Source organism: Mastigoproctus giganteus, chromosome 11 (genome assembly GCF_048544385.1).
Source record: "Mastigoproctus giganteus isolate SK-2022 chromosome 11, ASM4854438v1, whole genome shotgun sequence".
Taxonomy (NCBI): domain Eukaryota; kingdom Metazoa; phylum Arthropoda; class Arachnida; order Uropygi; family Thelyphonidae; genus Mastigoproctus; species Mastigoproctus giganteus.
This window is the reverse complement of record NC_143585.1, coordinates 67,719,943-67,726,950: the sequence shown is the minus strand read 5'-3', so window position 1 is coordinate 67,726,950 and position 7,008 is coordinate 67,719,943.

The window sequence follows — 7,008 nt, the reverse complement described above, 5'->3', positions numbered from 1 at the left end:
GCGACTGTACCCCATCCAGTCTGTTCTTTCCATAAGACGCCGGTAGTAAAACATACGTCATTATCGTCGCCGAGTGTAGCGCGCGCACGCCATGAGTCTGTCTGTGGCCAGTATGATTCGGCTACCACATTGTCCGCAAGCCATGCGCTTCCCGACATGACTGATGCCGGTAGTTGGTCATAATAGGGCTGTCTTCGGATGGGGGAGAGTTGGGGTGAACGCCATGATCAATATTTTTACTCTTCTTGGGCGCCGACGTTCCTGTTGGATTGTCGATCAGTAAGTGACCCTACCGAACTGTCCTCAACTGTTGGTTTACCAGTCGGCGTCACAGCACGCGATTAACTTGGTCATTGATCAAAACAATTCATGTAGTGAATGCACAGCAATTGCTAGCTAAGCACCAGTTAGAGAAGAGAAAGAAAGCTGCAGTTGTGTGAAATTATACCTGTTGTACTTCAATATCTACCTTTTTTTTTTTCACTTTCTGTGATTAATAAATTTAGGTTCTTTTGCAGTAGTATCCGTATGTTTATCTTGCGAGCTTTTAAACTACTTCTCTGCCAATATATTAATCTCTCCTTTATCCGTATTTCGGTTTCCATACAGTACTTATTTTGTGCTGCTAGTTGGAGTTTGTTGGAATTTCTTAAGGCTACGCATTCTCCGCTCTCATTCTGTTGGAAAATCCTGTGCGAAAGCCAGTCGAGTTTCCAGATCCTCAATGAGGAGCTGATGTGAATGGTGGATTTGTACAAGAAATTATGCATATGTTAGCTCTGCGTCCAGTTTGTCATCCTTAGCTTTTAACGTCTTGGATACCTCTGTTCTCAGATTTGATGTATTTGTGAGAGGTCGGCACCTAGAACTTCGGTTCGACCTCGTCTCGTGTCACTGTTCAGTTACAGAACTCTAGAAAAGGCCGGGTATGAGTAGTGTGCGTTGTGTTACGTTGTTCTGGTCATTTGGCGTCCGTAACCACGGGAAGGTGGACCAACCGTACAAACATCAGCATGGTCAAAGTTCCCACAGAGCCTTTTGTCCATCTAACTGCCGTCCATTAAATGTTTCAAAGGACACAGAAGATAGTTAAAAATCAGTTCCATTATACTCTTAATACAACGTTGTCCGGACTTGTATAATTCCACTTTGATTTGTAAATTTGCTGGTGTTCCACAATGTACTGACGCCTATACAGAACGATTCCGAACTCTGCTGTCGAACTTCCCACGTTGGGGGTCAATGATAAACAATCTTGGATCAGTGTTCACGAGAACATAGACAAATGTGTCTGAAAATGGTTTTTGATTTCTGTGGATAAAGTTTTTCAGTCAATTTAGGACAGTAATTCTAAACAATTAAGTTTTAGAATTAGAAACACACTGACAGTTCTGTTAACTGTTCAGACAATGTATTAAGTATTCCAAACAACGTGACTTCCTTCATCAGCGAGAGGAAACTCTTGTTCCAGGGGGACAATCCAAAATGAAGTATAATCCTCCCCCCCCCCCATCGGTTCCTCTTGCCATTATGAATGTTTGAAGAAAAGTTCGGTTTTTACTAGCCGATTATTTTCCACCTACACGTGAGGTCGGTCAGAAACCATAGCGGGGAATCCTACCTCTTAGTCCCTCCCCCCTTATCGCCATTGAACGATCCCATGCCTTGGTAGTTTTGTAGTTACTCTGGTTTTCCTTTCAGTGCTCTTAGACACTGGGAATAGACCATCAGCAGAACGGATGAGTTGCGCCCACTGAGTAGTCGACATGGACACCTGACTACCAAATCCGTGAACGTGTCTGGAATGCAGAATTCAATAATATTTCGCGAATTTTTAGCTTTGTTTTTTCCCGCTGTCTATCTTGGCACACTTCACCTCCGCTATGTGGAAGTCTGACCTCGGACAGTTCTGGTTCACTCCTTCTCTTGCCACAGTCCACGTAGTTAAGAGCACAGAACACGCTGACTGAATATACCGGTCTGCGATCTTTGTGTTCTCGTGTAGTTCATTATTTTGTTTTTGAAAATCATACATTTTCCTTGTAGCGGTGTATACTGCCTTCCAGTCACAGAAATGAAAGTAAAGTTTTAATTGTACGAGTAAATTAATTAACTTTTCATAGTTAATTAGCCCACTTTGAGCGCAATCGTATTTACTCGTAAAAATTCCTGTACTTTACCCTGGAACTTAGGAAGAGAAAATGGGTGTTAGCATTTAAGAGGTTTTTATCAAAAATTAATGCTTTACCTTAAAATATTGAAGGCTGTCGGTGTGTGGTGGGAGGGCGTTACAAATCACGCGAAAGATCTTCAGTATGTTAGCACTTGAATAGATGAAAATGGATATTATACAGTTATCCAGTCATGAGCTTCTCAATTTTAGGGTAATTCACTCGTTTCTGAGCAATTATTCATTTGAATAATGCATCGGCTCGTGCTCTCTTTAAATAACCATCTTTGCCTAATGTTAAGATGGGCACTGAAAGTTCCACATCGCTCGTAAGTGTTATTAATCTTGTATCTTATTCCAAGTCTAATTTATAATTGTTACTTTAAGCTAGGACAGGTTGGAATCGCAGGGAAAATCCTTAGATGGATAGCAGGAGACAGAGGGTTGTGGTAAATGGTTATTCCTCCGATTGGGTTAATGTAAGAAGTGGGGTTCTCCAGGGATCGGTATTGGGACCACCGTTTTTGATTTTCTTAAATGATATCTATCTCACCATGCGAGTTTCCCGTCTTTGGATACTTTCAAGAAGGTGGATGTTTATTTTTTACACATGACTGTCTCCATATTTGGACAGTTTTCCAATTGGGGTTTTGCAGTACCTTATACAATAGAATTGAATTTTTTTTTTTTCTACAGGATATTGTGCCAGGATAGCCCATGGTATCGATAGGACACCATGGGCTTTCCTGGCTGCCTGTTTGCACTGAAAGACTTCATATTTCCCCATATTGTAACTCAATTTTTCTTCCTCTAATTGTTTTTAATTCAGCCCCCACCAAATGTGTAAATTAATTTGGTGTTCTATTCCCCAAGTACAAGATCTTGCATTTTGCTTCATGAAAATAGCTGCTAATTTTCTGACTCGCACGGCATCCCTGAAGTGCTGCTTGGCACGGATCATTAGACTCCCCCAATCTTTAAATATTCTGAATTTGGAAATCATGCGCTCTATCCCTTCGTCGATGTAGTTATGAAAATCAAAAACAGTGGTCCAAGAACCGATCCTTGGGATCCCAACAATCTGAAGAATATCCAATAATCACAGCTTTCTGCTTTGCAGCCACCCTACAATTAATCCTAGAATCTTTCCAGTAATCCCATATTCTAGCTTATACGGTTACCTCTCCTGAGGGACTGCGTCAAATGCCTTGCGGAAATCCAAATAAACTATCGGAATTGTTCCTTCCATCCAGCTCATGAGTTACCGTGCATAGCTTACCAGGATAGCTAAATATGATTTTCCCTTGACAAAATGAAGGACATAAAGCCTTTCTGTGAGATCACAAAAGCTTGTGTGTCCTTCAGAATGCCATTTCTATCTAAATGTCCCTGAACTATACCCTTAATCATTGCCGCTAAGATTTGTTAGGTTGGAAAGTTTTTTTTTTTTTTCTTTAGTAAACAATCGTCTAACTTCATATAGTTTAATCTCAGTCGCACAGCATCTCCTCAGCATGAAGGTGCCTTCTTCAGTAAAGACAGATACAAAATACCTTTTCAATTCATCATTTGGGTTATTTAAAGGCTTTCCCACACCCAGTACATGGCGATCCGATCTGATTGGTTTTCTTCTTCGTTGTATTCATATACATGAAAAACTTCCTTGTCCTCAATGATTGCTCTTAACGAGGGCTTTCTTCATACTCAGTCTTGTTCTCCTTAATCTTATCTGTGGTACTATTAGGGATCAACTGTTGTGGGCTTCAGTTGAAACAACTTTAAATGTTTTACTGAGGAAACAAATGGAATATTCGTCATTCCTAATTCAGCGTATTGAACTACTGAGGTTAGTCACGTGCAGTGGTTAGTTTATGGGTGGGGTAGACTGTGCGCTGAAAGCAACGGTACCATTTTTTTTTTAACCTAGTGTCCATCTTTTGGCAAGAATTGAAGGTCCGTTTTTGTGTTTCTTATGCAAGTGCGTGTAATTACCAATATATATGTGATACATGTATATTGGTAATTACACCTGATCCTGTACTCTTAATTTCTTTTTACTGTGGTAACCAACGGATGCTATGTTTTTGGATATAGGTTCCGATGCAGGTGATGCATAACATCGTTGGTGCCCAAGTTTTGCAGTGCATATGAAACCTATTTTTGAAACCTTCCGGTGATCAAGAGAAGTTGTGGGTACATAATTTCTACTGTGATAATTGTAAGTCAACATTAGAGGGATGGTTTATCAGTCTTTGTATTTATTTTGCTACAGTTTTTCGGATGGAAAAGCTGTAGTGCGTTACAACATGCCATCTCTATTGATGCGGTGTATTATACACTGAAGATCGGCCAATTCACCTTCCAAAGAAGTCTTCAGTTGAATGATGAATCCAATGAACTGGATATACATCTCGGAAGCTTGAAGTAAAGAAGCTCCACTTTTCATTAGTCAGCAAAAATTGGTTGATTTATTGGACCTCGAGTCCAATAAAATCCGCAGCAGAGAGATTTTGGCATTTCGTTTAAAAGAATCCAATTCGTCGTTGGATTCCAGCTGCAAGATTACACTCAGAATCCCTGTGCTATTGTTTTGATTCGACTCTTCATGAATAAATTTGTCTAACAGTCAAGAAGACTTTCAAATCAGTAAGTCTGAAATTAGTGTTGCTTCATAATGGGAAGATACATAATGAAGATTCCTGTTTTTTTTTTCGTATTAAAAGACGACTGGAAATGAAGCGTGTTAGAGAAGAAAGTGTGACTATCGTAAATAGAATGTGCCACTTCCATATGCTGTGGTTCTTCCTCTGATTGCAAGGATTTCCTAGGATAGCGTAGCGATAAATCAGTTATTTGGAGCATTAGCAACTAAGGCCATATTGCTCCGGGATATGCGGTGGTCATTCCCTGACCTTTCCGCACCCTCCGTATTTGGTGGGCACGGGTTCGAACCCCGGTCTAATCAAGAAGCGTGTGCTACGCACTGCTGCACCTTGCTACGGAGGCGCCATGGTAAATCAGCACTACAAGAGAAGGAATGGTCTGCTAGAGTTAAGTTGTGCACCTGGCGCACAGTGTATAAACACTCTTGGTTCCAAGGAACAGTCTTGCTTCTACCACGCCATATCAAGATGAGTTGTCAAACAATGTTTGATTCTCCATGTGACATCTTCAAGCATATACAATCTGTTTCCAAAACTGTGTGATGCAAAGGTATTGGTCCACCAGTTAAATAGAGTGAAAATTACAGAACTAGTTGACAAACTAAACTACAGGAAAAACTGGATGCAGAATGTCAATCAAGCTCCATTATTTGCGCTCTCACCTGGGATTTTTATTTTTTCAATGGGATCTATCCAGTTATATTAAAAGAGCTGGCAAAGGAAGTAAGCAAACTCTTAGCCATAATAATGAGAGCATCCTTGGACTCGGAAGTCCCCACGGATTCGAGAAGTACAAAGGGGGTCAAAGGGTGATCGGGTAATTAAGACCTGCAGGTTTGACTTCTGCTCCAGGGAAAATAATGAAGTCACTGGTTAAAGAAGCATTGCCAAATCATCTAGAAAAAACTGCAGTAATAATTCAGACGGCAGGGGTGTTAAGGGGAAGTTTGACCAATTTGATTGGATACTATGACAGTGTCACAAAGGAACTGGATGCAAAAAAATAATTTTTATATTCTATATTTGGATTTCAGGAAAGCTTTTGAAACTGTTGCACATGGAAGACTACTGTACAAATTGGAGCAGAATGGTATTGCTACAATGGATAAAGGATGGTTGAGTGGGAGAAGATAGTGGTAATCAATAGATACTGCTCTTCGTGGACTAACGTTATTAGTGGTGTCCCCCAGGGTTCGGTGTTCAGCCCATTGTTTTGTATATTTATCAATAATATTGATGAAGATATAAAGCTTAATTTCAAAGTTCGCAGATGCTGCTGCAACAGGATCTGGAAAAGTTGAATGTAAAGTGCTAGTGTTCCACTCAGTGAGGTGGAGAATGAAAGAGGCCTGGGGGTAATTGTGCAGTCAGATATTCTCTCCTAGGAGAAATAAAGATAATAATATGAAGTTTGCTGAGCAGTGCAGACAAGCTCCCCGAGTAGGTCATGGTCTTGTCAATCATATGCAGGGATAAGGAGATGATATTATCCCCTTGTATAAGGCAATGGTCAGGGCCACACCTTCAGTACTGCGTATAGGTCTAGAAGCCTTATTTTAGGAAGAATCTGTACTTGCTAGAACCAGTACAGAGAAGGGCAACAAGACTGATGGGAACAAAGGGGTGCTCTTACGAAGAAAGGCTTGTTCTGAAAATTGCAGCTTCTGGAGACTAGGCACCTGTGAGGCGATCTAATTGAGGTGACGATAAATAAGGCCTTGAATGGATTGAGCAGGCTCAGTGCTATTGGGATTCTTGCTCAGATTACAAACCTGAGGAGGCATAAATTGAAATTGAGGAAAGACAGTTGTTGAATAGATGTGCGGAAACGTTCCTTTAGCCAGCGGGTAGTTGATTGCTGGAACAAACTTCCATCTGTTATTGTGGAAGTTGATAGCTTAAATAAATTCAAGGGAGAAGGGGACATCCATTTGAACGAATGGATGGGTGAAATGAGAAACTTTTTTTTTTTTGGATGATGCTGTGTAAGCTTGCTTTCTTGAATCATTCCGCTACTAATATTGGCATCACTCGAATTGGAGGAAGATATTGAACGAAATATCTGGCATTACATTTTTTAGTGAATGGCTTTCTTAGTAACATTAAGAGTGAAAATTACCTAACTAGTTGACAAATTAAACTACGTACAGGAAAAACTGGATGCAGAATGTAAAA